At 38.8% G+C, this 14008-nt stretch overlaps 1 long non-coding RNA gene across 1 annotated transcript; it reads left to right on the forward strand.

The window, feature by feature from the left end:
- The first annotated feature begins 10825 nt into the window (after positions 1-10825).
- LOC132851640 (uncharacterized) lies at positions 10826-13138 on the forward strand. Its single transcript, XR_009649049.1, has 5 exons — positions 10826-11795; positions 12303-12404; positions 12539-12616; positions 12717-12794; positions 12927-13138. It is a non-coding gene; the product is annotated as an uncharacterized LOC132851640 (long non-coding RNA).
- The last annotated feature ends 870 nt before the right edge of the window (positions 13139-14008 follow it).

Genomic DNA, 14008 nt, shown 5'->3' on the forward strand with positions numbered 1-14008 from the left:
ACACAGCCCCTGTCCTTCTCAGGAACAATGAAATATGGTCTGTAAAAGCTGGAGTCCCGATCTGGAAGGGAAACATGTTCTATGGCCCCTTTCCACAGGAGCAAGAGAAGTTCCTCTCAGAGGAACACCACCTGATGTTTGCCAATGACTGTGGGAAACACACCCTGAACAAAGCAGAGTTGAATTCGATCCTGTACCCATTTTCTATGATATCCAGGACCCACTGAGACACACCTGGCAGAAGTTCCCACGCTGCCTGGGTGACTGAGAATTGTGTCATCCTCGTGCATATCTCCCGGGTACCCTGAAACAGCACACTGGCAGGTGCTAATCCAGGGTACAGATCTGTGCAAGGACGAGGAACAGGCACAGACCCTACTGCTCCCCGAAACGAAAGAGGTGACAGACAGTAGGGGAAGCCTACCTGAAAAGGACGTTCCTAGAAACCATAGCTGGTGCCTGTTGATGACAGTACTCACTGCATCACCGAACAAGCGCTGAAATGAAATTGGGGCATCCAGGAGAAAGGATTTATCCTTATATTTCTGTTAAGTTGAGCCACAGGTGCCTCTCCATGGCAACCAGTGCAGTTATTGAACGGCCTATGGAGCGGGCCGTCTGCTTTGGAACTCAGCTACCGCCTGAGGGTCCAACCCCATGCCACCGTCAAGCTCTCTCAGTAGGTCAGCCTGGTAGGCCTGCAAAACTGCCATGGTGTGCACTGCCACACCCGCTTGGCCTGCTGTCATGTTGGCTTTACCTACAAGGGCTGAAGTAGCTCTACAAGGCTTGGATAGAAGCGCAGGCTTCCTCACTGCGGGCGATGAAGGAGAGAGATATCTCAAAAGCATCAATTCAATCCCAGGAATCGCCCCATACCCATGATGTTCAAGTTCTATAATGGCCAAAAAGTCAGACATGGCAGGGGAATAAAGACACGCTGATAAGGGACATCCCCAAGATCTCAACACCTCGCCATGGAGGTCTGGGAAAAACAGCAGCTGCCTGCGTGAAAGTGGCCAGTGGACTGAAGTCAGAAAGCGGTTGTATAAATATATACACATATATATATATATTTTTTTTGTTTGTTTTTTTTACCCTGCACTAGACAGACAGGATAGACAATCGACACAAACATACACAGAGCGCTTCCTGAAGACAAAGAAGCTGGAGTAATGTGACGTAGATGCCCTTATATGGACTTTGTCATGTGTCCTTCCCGATCTATTAAATTGGCATGTGTGCACAGAGCTTAAGACACAACTTCCTCACAAAGGCATTCCTATAGCGTCAGTCCTGATGCAGCGCCAAGTTCGCTCGAAAGTGAACTCTTTTAAAACACTATTAAGTGTTTCAAGCTCAATGAATCTATTGTGTAAAAGAAGTATTATACCTGTAGAGAGGATTTTGTAGACGAATGTTTAGGCACACTCTACAGTGCAATGTTGGCACACCTGTTTATTGAGTTTTCTCAGGTACCAAACTATAAAAAGTAATTTATTTGATTTATATGTCACTATATGTGTTCATTCCATCCAAACTATAAATAAATCTATATAGGGTTTGTTTTGGAATCTTCTCACCATTAAATACATTACTTACAATAATGTGCATCATGCCACAGCTTGTCTATAAATCCAGCTCTTCTCGTGTTGTATGCACAGAGTATTCATTCTCCAGCTGTTTTCAATATTAAAAGAGCAAAAAGGCAAATAAATTCAGTAGATTGAATTTCATTGAATTTAAAGGCCTGTTGGCCGATTTGGATGCTTGACATGCCCATGGAAAGGTTTCAGCCAATAGAATCGAATAGCAAGCCTCAAATTCATATCACATGAAGCAAAATCCAATAGTAAGGCAGAACATTTTGTGTCGGGGTGATAGCCAATCACCTTCTTTGCTTTTGTTTTGTTGTTTTTGTTTATTTGCTGATCCTTATACTGTTGGAATCCAAAACCAAATATTTTGCAATGGCCGATTTCGTGGGTGAGTTTTGTTGCATATGTAATGTTTACGCATTTTTTCTGTCTGTTCATTTAGCTCTATGGTGTTGGAAATGTGTTATATTTAAGTGGAGATTCAGTTTGCAGATGATGATTTCATTTATTATGCGAGAAAAGCTGTACAATGCTACCTGATCTGAAAAAGTTGTCCAAGATGTCCAATACCTGTCCTCCTCCCTCCCAAGGTGCTAACTAATGAATGAACTAATAGCCAGGAAGACCAACCAACCCCAACCCTTATACATCCCTGGCCGTACCTGGAAAAATTGTTTAACCAAATGTTACCTGAGCTTATATTGGTACTATATGCAATATTTGTAAGTTAATTGTGCAAAGCTATAATCTACAGCTGGTTGATAAGTTATGTACTATAGATAGTCATGATCCTGTCTGTGTATGAGAGTGCACGCGCCTGTATGGGGCCCTATGGGTCCTTGTAAAGAGTTAATAGGCCCAACTATTAGCCAAATGCTGTTTAAAATTATTTTACTGCTAATTTTCCGTCATGCCAAACAGCTCCACCCAAAAAGAAAAATTGTCATCATTTTCTCATCCTCATGGTGTTTTAAATCTGTATGAATTTCTTTATTCTAATGAACTTCTTTGCCTCCAACGAAGAACAGCCTTCTTGAAACGACCTAGCAGTTGGATGCGTACCTACTGTAAAATGCATTCTTTTTCAATGGGCATATACAGTATGCGACTGAAACAGGTAGCCTAGTGCATCCCAAAATTTTCAACATTATCATATTAATATAACATTATAGTCATTATGACCTTTAGATATATGTTTTTTAAGGAGGTTTGGTAGTGTATAATAGGCCCCTGTGGCACAGCCTAAGCGTTTGTCCTTAATGGCATTTTTTCCTTGCATTACTTTTACTTTTATACTTTTAAAGTAGTTTTGAAACCAGTACTTTTACACTTTTACTTGAGTAAAAAGCTCGAGTTGATACTTCAACTTCTACAGAAGTATTTTTAAACCCTAGTATCTATACTTCTACCTGAGTAATGAATGTGAATACTTTTGACACCACTGCTCACACCTAAAACATAACTGATGTTTTATTCATGTTGTCCACCATGTCAAATTACTCAAGCGTTGCCAGGTAATTCCACAATCTATTTTGTCATGCCTCCCTCTGTAAGCTTAGAATTTAAAATGCCGAGAATGGCTGCATGATTAATATACAAATACACATACATAAAATTTTAAATATTGAAGGAAGTACCTGATTTAATCTCTTCCTGGTAGCATGTAGCAGTGGAGCATGACACTGGTAGAATTATCCATTGGCAAAAAGAAAAGACACTCTTCAAAAAAGTATGAGATGGAAACTCTGAGATGGAAACTCTCAAAAGTGAGAGTGGCATTTGTGGCAATAATGTTTGGGTGTAAATGCCAAGTGCCAACATACAATTGTCTGTAAGTATAGTGTATATTTAACCTGTTCATACCTTACATTGAATTATTAGATAAAGCTCTCTGATTGGATTTGACAAGGTGGCTACCCTCATTTTCAATTCACATCAATTCAAGTTACTTGTATAAAGCTTTTAATAATTCACGTCACCTCAAAGCAGTTTTACAGAAGTATAAAAACAGAATTAAAAACATGTTTAGGATAATGTTAAATTATGTTACTGTATATCACCAACATTTCTCCACAATGAGCAGTTCAGTGAAAATAACCTGCTGTAAACTACATACTGTAGCCATGTCACACTGGGATAGACAGACACAAAACTCAAACACTGGGAGTGACAAAATAGACCATATTTAAGCTTTTTACAATTGAACTAGATAAACTATAGCAAAAGTGGTTGTGTGATGTTGGGGTCAACAAAAAACAGTAAAATCACAACAGTAAAACCACAACAAAAACAATAACTCACAGGCCTGCTGTTCAGGTAGATGGCAGAGATAAGTGTGAAGAGATAAAGACAATGCATTAAGAAAGCACAACTACCTTCAACAGCTCACTGGTATAGTAAGGGAAAACACTCAACCATGCATTCAGAGGGAATCCATATAGAAAGCTAACCCTGCTAAAAAACCAGCATTGCTGGTCACCAGCATAAGGTAGGTTTTGCATGCTGGGACCAGCTTGGGATGGTGGTATGCTGGTCCAGCATTAGGTGCTGGTTGCTGGTATGCTGGCCGACCAGCCTGGGATAGTTGTATGCTGGTCCAGCATTAGGTGCTGGTTGCAGGCCAACCAGCCTGGGATGCTGGTGTGCTGGCCGACCAGCCTGGGATGCTGGTGTGCTGGTCAACATATGTTGTCTTTTGGATGCTAGTATAATGCCAGCAAGACCACAACAAAACCCATTTGTTACATATCACATTTCTTAGTGCATATTCATAGTTAAATAAAGACCAAGACAATTTTCTAGAGAATTGTAATTCACTTTTTAATAAAGAAAAACATTCTGGATATTCCTATCATTTACATGGCCTTCTTATATATATATATATATATATATATATATATATATATATATATATATATATATATATATGTATGTATGTATATATATATATACACACACACACACACACACACACATTAAGACATTTGAATGACAGAATGAAAGAAAAGAATGACATTTGTCATCACACTGTAATATACACACGTGCACAAATAACGTTACACAATATAACCTTTACAACACACATTTTGGTCTTAGCTTCCGCTCTCTCTTTTAGCGTGTAACAAGTAGTATGTGGTGGCGATGACCATATTTTTTTAGGAGGTGCTACCCGGAGTCGTTTGCCTTTAGACAACTCCTGCTCTATGTCTTCTTTATTCTCTGAAAATTATAGAAACAAAATAAGAAATAAGAACTATATACCACTCATTTGTTTATATTGTGCAGTGAACGAGTTACGATAAAGCAGCTACTGCTTAAGTTACATACCTTTAAGCATCAGTATTTGTTCCCTTAAGAAGTCTTGCTTCCATTGTAGCTACCCAATAAACCTGAGTTTGGTCAAACATGTCATAGTTAAAGTCTTTAATTTCGCTAGTTCAAACAACTGCCGTGCAGCCGTCATCCAGGTACCTCACGTATGCCAACTGATTCCCAGAGATCAGCAGATTCATTGTGTAGAAGGGGAAGCTTTTTATTTCCCCCAAAACAAAATCGTAAATGCGGTGGCAAAAACAAGATGATCTGGAACACGTGCACTTATATTAATTTCGATAAACACTGTAAGGTATATAATGTAGTCGAAAACATTGCGAGATTTATTTTTGGAGAGTGCAGGAACTACATTTACCTTCGTGAACATAGTTGCTTTAAAGGTTGCATAGCAACGCTGATGCTGGGTAACATCTCTACACGTTACCGCTTTACTAAAAAAACAAACAAACAACTCTTAAAAAACAAAAACCTCTTAATTTCAAAATTCTGTATAATTTATATGCTGCTTCCCTCATGGAGCCTACTATATTTAATTTGTGGAGACACTTTAATCCCTAACGAACAATTTTTAAATGTTTTTATTCTTTGTTATTCAAAACTTTTTGAGCTTTGTTATTACAGTTCTTTGGGAGCAAAAGAAATAACTCACTTATAATTAAATATATTCCAATATATTGTGTTTTAATCTTATATTAATGTGTTACATAGAAACATACACAAGCAAAAATAAAACTTGTTCCCATAAAGTTCATTCCAGCACGTTCATACTGGTTAACCAGCTACACCAGCCCCGTTTTGCTTGATAACACCATGATTATGCTGGCCACCCAGCTATACCAGCACTATACCAGCATTATACTGTACCAGCACTTTACCAGCACGAACCAGTAAAAACCAGCCTGGACCAGCATGGATTTCATGCTGGTTTATGCTGGATTTTTCAGAAGGGAAGAGCATTAATGCATGATACAAATGCAGAAGGACTGAGAGGTACTTAACAATAGACAATACAGGAGTGATAGATAACAAAGCTAGCAAGCTAATTGATTGCAAAAAATACAAAATACAATGAGAGCCTCCTGAACAGACCAAAGAGTTAGACTGGTTATCTGAGATGCATATGAATGAAAAACATTTATACCCTCGCCTTTAGAGTAGTATGTTCTTTTTTTTTTTTTGAGGCACCGGCATTAGATTTTCAGAAGGAATTTTCCCTTCTTGGTGGATATCTCCTTACAACGTAAATTAAATTATGGTGCAAGATTGGATAACACAATATGAAAGCAGTGGCGCCAGTGCTTCATTATTACAGTCCCCTACAATATCTGCATTCGCTCTACAAACCCACTAGCTCACACCTTCATGTAGCAAGTTACTTTTAATGTCTTCACCTAAAACTCATTTAGCTGCTCCCAAATAAATTCAATAAACAGGATGACAGAGGACACAGGGCTCTCAAGTTTTGAAGACAGGCAAGCGTGACATCTCCAACCCTCCACCCAAACACAACAATGGGTGTGCCCCCTATTTGCGCCCCCCAATAAAAAAAGAAAATTTATGACATAAAACATTCCAAAACCTAATATTTGAATTATGCATATTAAATTATGCTGTTGGTTAGTAGCCTTATTTTTCTGAGATTTAATTACACAGAATTTATTATTTAAATTCATTATTTTATAAAATGTCATAAATCCGGGGCCCCTCTGGCACCATCTCAGGGCCCCCAGTTTGAGAACCACTGGACTAGACTACTTGTTCTGAGCAGGTGTTGTCAGTGAACAGGCTGTAAAACTGTTGGCTAAGTTACAGACACTCATGAAAAACTGATGCTGATTATCTGGGAAACATTCTCTAACAGCAGTCAAAATGAAAGGAAAGTTCTAGAAGGAAAGCTGTTTTGTCCAATCACGGCTCTCTTTCCAGTAATTGGCTCTCCTAAGGGCCAATCTTTCATAAGCCAATCTTTCAACAGCACTTTCATAAGCCCCACCCACGGCGCTGCTGCACCGGCAGCGTGAGAGAGAGAAGGGGGAGAGGAGAGTCAAGATGGTGCAGCTAACACTGTGAGCGTGAGAGGCAGAGGAATTGAGTCAGAGGGGGGAAATTCAAAACGGAGCAGACGTACAAAGTGGTATTCAAGAACGTTTCCACGTGTGGACAGAAAGATTGAATGCAATAAATAGATCACATTTCTGGTAGGATTACAGTGATATGAAATTCTCTGGAGTGAGAAAACGACAAGGTGAGGATTTGTGAAATAGAAGCTGTGGTAATGGAAATGGAATTTGTGAAATGGAAGCAATCCAACGGAGAATTGGAACATTGCAAATGAGCTTGTTGGAATATATGTGCCATATTTAACCCTTTTGGAAAGGATTCATCTGGTATTGGACGTGAGTAAATGTGCACAATGGCGAGCCGCCCACAAACATGTTTCACCTTTGCACTGTGTTAAGAAATCATCAACTGGTAAGAGGATTCCAATTTTTTTTGTTTTTGGACACAAAAAGACTTTTGTTCGTCAAACTCATTGGATATTTTTTGCTACCAAAACGGAAAGACTATTTTTGAACTTAAACTGGTCGAAAGAGTTCAACAACTCTTTGAACTGAATCATTTGATTCACAGACTTTGGCCAACTGAGTTGTCCATGGACTTTGGTCGATTCAATCAATTAATGAACTTGTACATTTTCACCTCATGTTGTTAATCATACTGTTGAGTTTGAAATAGAAAATGATTTGTCTCAAGAAACTCTGAACCATATTTCTTTTGTTATTAAATGTAACATTTTGTTGAAGGTTACATTATTGTAAAATACTTTGCTCAAAGTGAAAGAAACACACACACTATAGTTTTCTTTATTTTTACATTTTGTGAAGAGTGTGAAACTTCAAGTTGAATTGAAACTGTTAAAACTGTTGAATTTTTGTCCTATAAGAAACGACTGAAAACTGAAACTTTGTCAACCATTTACTCACCTGCTGTACTGCCTTCCACTCTCCATTAGATGTTCCTTGCTTCTGATACACACTGATCCACATTGAATATCATTACTAGGTGTAGCACTTCAGCTACATTGCACATGTAATAGAAAATGTTGTGAATAACAAAAATGAACATTGAACATTCTGTACCAATATGTTCACACCCCGAAACTAGGAACAGAAAAAATTACAAATGGGAACTGAACTGTTTCCAGTTGCACACTAAGTAGAAGAAACAAGAACATTGTGGGCTGCAGACATGTGGAAATAACAAAAATAACAGTGTGACCGTTGCACTGCTTGTACAGCGACTAGACCGTTACACTGCTTGTCCAACAACAAGATTAGAGGAAATCGCGCACAGTGGAAGACACACAAACACACACATACTCACAAACCTTTTGTCTACCTCCATGTATAAAGAGACTACTACCTCACATCCAACTAACTCACTCTGTTCAGACTTATGTTGGGACAGAATGACTTCACACTTGCAAGTCTATTGAATAAAGAAGTTTGATATTCCACAGGACTCTGCTGTGTTCTTCTCTGCAACTTAGGAAAGTTCACTTGAACTATAATCTTTGGCTGATAGAATAGAATATCCGCCACATTTTCTACGATGACTCATCTGAAAGTACGTCGGTCTGGTCAACGTGTTCCAAGAACTGACCAATCAACTAGTCAATGCTTTGAGCCCAGTTGCATGACATACACGAGGAAAAGAAGCTGAGAGAAAGCAGAGAAACGAAGAACAAAAGACACAGAGGCTGCAACCACCCATGGCAGAAGTGGCCGGGCCACAAGGACAGATTTTGGTGTTCAGACCGTGGACCACCAGCGAAGTGATGGACATGGCAAAAAACCTTCCCCCCATCTCGGGAGGAGTAGAAAAAGTGGCAGACACTTTACTGGGGTTCTGCAGAGAGTTCAGACCCACCTCCCAAGAATTGAGAAGAATTATGTTACAAGTGCTGGACATGCAGTTCAGTAAGTTAAACTTCCCATGGGACAATGCAGTTAACACTAACATGCACCTAGCCGATTCCGGGCTGGGATCACGCAGACAACGCCCCATACAGAGACTTTGTAACAAGGATTCGATGAGCTCTAAGGGACAATTTCCCAATCCGAGGAGACCTGTCACAAATAACCTTGTGTAAGCAACTAGAAGAGTAGACGGTGGCTCAGTTTGCAGTAAGATTACAAGAAGTGTTCGGACTACACAGCGGACTGCCAAAACCACAACAAATGGGAGGGAACCCACTAACTGCATACGAAACACATTTAAAATCAGCATTCCCGCAATATGGCATGACACAAGTGTTGAATCAACTAGAAGTAACCCATTTCCGTCTAGCGACATATGTGAACGCTACGAACAGGGCTATAGAAGGTATTAAGAAAGAACTTACAGCATTGCGCCTCACAGCAATTCAGAACTGAATGGTGCTAGACATGATCACCACAAAAGAAGGAGGTGTCTGCCACATGATAGAAGATGCCTGCTGTACTTACATTCCTGCCAACGATGCTGACGATGGCCAGATCTCTACAGCCTTGGACAAGATGAAGAAAGTCACCAAAGAGCTACAGCGGGATGAAGAAGGAGATGTTGGTTGGGGCCTCTGGTATACCTTGTTCAGTCAGTGGGCCCCTTACTTGTACCTAGTAGTTCCAGTAGCAGTGGTATTAATACTGGCATGCTTCTTTGGACCATGTGTGTTTCATTGTCTACAACAGATGATTAACAGACAATTCACAAACCATCAATCTGATTACCAACTGCTGTTATGAGACCAAGAAGACTACGGGTCAGCCTGTCCACAAGACCCTAAAGACTACATACTGTACCAAAACCGAGCGACAACAAGGACAACTAAGATGATACAGAGGTCTTCTGAATAATTCCCTCATAAATGAAGGGACAAGGGTAAACCCATGAAGTATGGAACCTTTGTCCTGGAAGATGGAGAGACAGGAAAGAAAAGAAGACCTATTTTGAATTTATTAGCCACAGCTTACAAACATAGTTATGCATTAGTAAAGTACACATATACGATTATAGCATGAATGTTTTAGCTTTACCATTCTTCTTTACTAGTATAATGCTTAAACCTTATAACCCAGCCGTTTATTTCCTTTTTAGTATGTCCATTTTGTGATTCAAAAGGGTGGAAATACAGATAATGTTGTGAATAACAAAACTGAACATTGAACATTCTGTACCAATACGTTCACACCCTGAAACTGGGAACAGAAAAAATAACAAAGCGGAACTGAACTGTTTCCAGTTGCACACTAAGTAGAAGAAACAAGAACATTGCAGGCTGCAGGCATGTGGAAATAACGAAAATAACAGTGTGACCGTTGCACTGCTTGTGCAACGACAAGATTAGAGGAAGTCACGCAGGTGCACAAACACACACACACAAACCTTTTGTCTACCTCCATGTATAAATAGACTACTACCTCACATCCAACTAACTCACTCTGTTCAGACTTAGGTTGGGACAGACTGACTTCACATTTGGAATTGTATTGAGTAAAGAAGTTTGAGAGGACTCCACAGGACTCTGCTGTGTTCTCTGCAACTTAGGAAAGTTCACTTGAACTATAATCTTTGGCTGATAGAATAGAATTTCCACCACACACGCTGCATGCTACGCTTTTTTCCTTGGTTGTTGCGTTAAATTTTAGTGCTATTTGCTGATTGGCTGTTGTGTAGCCTCTTTTTTTGATCGGCTGATAAGTGGCAGGCTCAACTAAGAACTCCAGGGGAGTCACGTTTGATTCCTGCCCGGTTTCATAGAAAGAGCGGTGTGGACAGATACATTTTGGGCACAGCGGCATATTAAATATATGATAAATAGTACGTATGTCTGCGTCAGAAATACAATGTGTGGTGGGAGCGTGTGACAAAAGACCAAAATGAGTGACTGTCACACTCAATGCGTGACACTTAAGAGCCCTGGAGGACATATTCCATCAACATTTTGTCTTTCTTGCTTATTTTGCTAACAGTGATAACTGAGCAGAATAACAGGGTTGATAGGATGGAATAACAGGTTTTGGAACAGAAGCCATAAGTTTAAGTGTAGAAATAGACAATATATTCGTGAATAAACCCCTTGAAATTTTCTGCTGACCCATAACGTTTTTGGGGTAAGGCAAATCTCACTGATTCAGCTCTGGAAGTGGAGAGGAGATTGGATGTATTGTGTTAACCCTCTGGGGTCGAAAGACGCACCGTGCGTCTTTGGCACATTTTTTCCTCTTCGACGTGAAGTCCACTTAAAATACTCCGTCATTCATAGTCATACACATACATGTAATACATCAATCGAAACTGTGAAGTGTCTACTTTTATTTGAGTGCCTTCATATTAACAACAAAACGCTGTGCTTTTGGCAAATAAAGAAAATAACCAGGTTGTGCATTCAGACATCTCCGTGAACTTGCCCTTCTTCCTGAAACACGTTACAAACATGAACTGATAACTCCGCCAGTACTTATCACACGAACATGATACATATGTTTAATGAAAGCCTGAAATGTCTACTTTTAAATGAGGTAATTAAAATCGAAAGCAAATATTGTCTTTTTGTGTAATCTGTATGTAAGTAAAGAGAGGTACAGTTTTTCTGGCTCGACCTCATTACCACTAATGTGATCCCACCTACCGCCGTGCGCGCCATTCATATGAAAATTACCTGAGCGGGCTATGCAAATAAGATCAACGCCCCCAAACAATGTAAGAAGCACAAAGTTTTAACAGATTAAACAGATGAAGATGAAGAGCAGGACTCCGACGACGAACGTTTGTATTTTGAAGAGCGACTTGATCCGCGAGCGAGGATATAATTTCTGAAGAGTAAGTTTTACTTACATTTGTTGAAATCTTGTGTGATGTAAAATTATATATACTGTATTGTATACAGACTATTTGCAAGCAGATATTAAGAGTGACTTTATAGAAACGTCTCGTAATTGGCAACTTTTATTTACCTTAATATATTAGTTCTTATTAAGCTGTATGCTGATTAATGTAATGTGAATAAATAGTATGTTATATAGCAATATCACTATTTAGAATATATTTTGACTAGTGTTTATGCCTCAACTAGTCTTGTTTATGTGACTATCTGTTCGGTTGTAAATGTATCAATGTGGTGTCGATGAGCTGTAAATGTGCCCGGAGATATGTCATGTGTTAATGTTTAGCCGTAAATATGTCCGGTAATGGCCCGTTAACAAACATATACAGCGCATCTCTGTACCCAATTATTTTATCTCAGCTATGTTTAACTGCCTTAGTTATTGCTTTATAAGTTTGTTACTGTGGAGAATACATTATATTAATTATTAAAAACTTTTGTAGGAATGTGGCTGCATCACTCTTGTCTTCACCTGCACCGGCTGCAACACTTTCACCTTCGTTTGATGCTCGCACGGGGGCACGCAGCAACGAGAACAATAAGGAGTACGTCCACATGTAACCATTTTTTTCTATTATGCGTGCAGAATATTTGTATTACTGATGTGGAAAATACATTATATTAATTGTGTTGCTTCGTACTTTGAAAATACATGATACTAATTATGATATTTTTTTAGGAATGTGGCTGCAACACGTTCACCTTCGTCTGATACTCGCACGAGGGCACGCAGCAACGCGAGCGACATTCATCCAGTGTAAGCCACATTTACCCTTTTTTATGTTCTCAGTATTAGTAATACTGGTGTGTTGCTTTGTACTTTGCAAATACATGATACTAATTATGATTTTTTTTAGGAATGTGGCTGCAACACGTTCACCTTCGTCTGATACTCGCACGAGGGCATGCAGCAACGCAACTGGGAACAAAAAAGAGTACGTCAACATGTACCCATTTTTCTGTTATATTGTATATTAGTATATATTAGTTATATATTATTATTACTAATGTGTTGCTTAGTACTTTGGAAAATACACGAGACTAATTATGTTGTTTTTTTTTTTTAGGAATGTGTCTGCATCACCTTTACCTTTACCATCACCTGCTACTCACACATGCCGTAGGTCTTCTTTCAGTTCAAAGCAACTGAGACTAATGTGTGTTCAGTTAAATAGGAACTGTTTTGAGCAATGGCATGACGACATTTAAACTCCATTCTCAAAGATTCACAGTGTGTGATGGCTTACAAATTTATATCTTATTTTTTATATTGTAAAGAATCATTCCATACAATAAAGCTTCTTGACTCTTGACTCTATTGTATTGTTCATGTTTTTTTACCATTGGTAAAATAAAAGTCTTATTTTGTCAAGTACAGATATAAAAGTCTTTTGTACTTTATTGTACACTATTTTATTAAACTACAAGCAAAAGATTTTCTCTTTGAGTCATTCTTTTGCCAACACAATCCAGACTAAGCCATTAGGGGGTTGGGCCTCCTCAGGTGTGAATCATCAATATTCATGACCATTGACCCGCCCTCGCATATTGCCTTTACACAACAAAAACTGTCTTACAAAAGTTAAATCAATGTATTGTTTCATGTGAATGAGTGGGTAAAATGGTTTTTACATCTTTTTGTAGCAAATTCTCAACTCTACAAGAGTAGAGAACTTTATTCTTTGTGAACAAATGTTTAGTATGTGTTTCTTGGCCTTATTTCAGCAACTTTTCTTTTTCTTTTTTTACTAACCACGCATAAACATCATTTACTTAAAAATACAAACATGTACATACATTTTACTTACATTATATTGTAGCCCAGTTTGTGCTGAATACAGTGTTATGTGATATTAGCCATTAATATGTTTTGAAGTAACTGAAAAAAGACCAAATGTAAGAGCATGTCAGAACCTCTGCCAGTGTCACAAAATGGTCAGACCCCAGAGGGTTAAATGCTCATTGGCAGCACTACAACTGTTGAGTTGGTCTTGAAATTCAATTAGCATCTCCATTTGAAGCCATTGGAACATGCCACCTGTAATGAATTCAGTTGAGGCAAAGTATTCTGGGCTATTCTGTTCTGTACAAAGTATTCTGTGCACACAGAAAAAAATTCATTCTACATTGTTTTTCAGATCTAACAGCT

The sequence above is a fragment of the Tachysurus vachellii genome, chromosome 9 (genome assembly GCF_030014155.1).
Source record: "Tachysurus vachellii isolate PV-2020 chromosome 9, HZAU_Pvac_v1, whole genome shotgun sequence".
Classification (NCBI taxonomy): domain Eukaryota; kingdom Metazoa; phylum Chordata; class Actinopteri; order Siluriformes; family Bagridae; genus Tachysurus; species Tachysurus vachellii.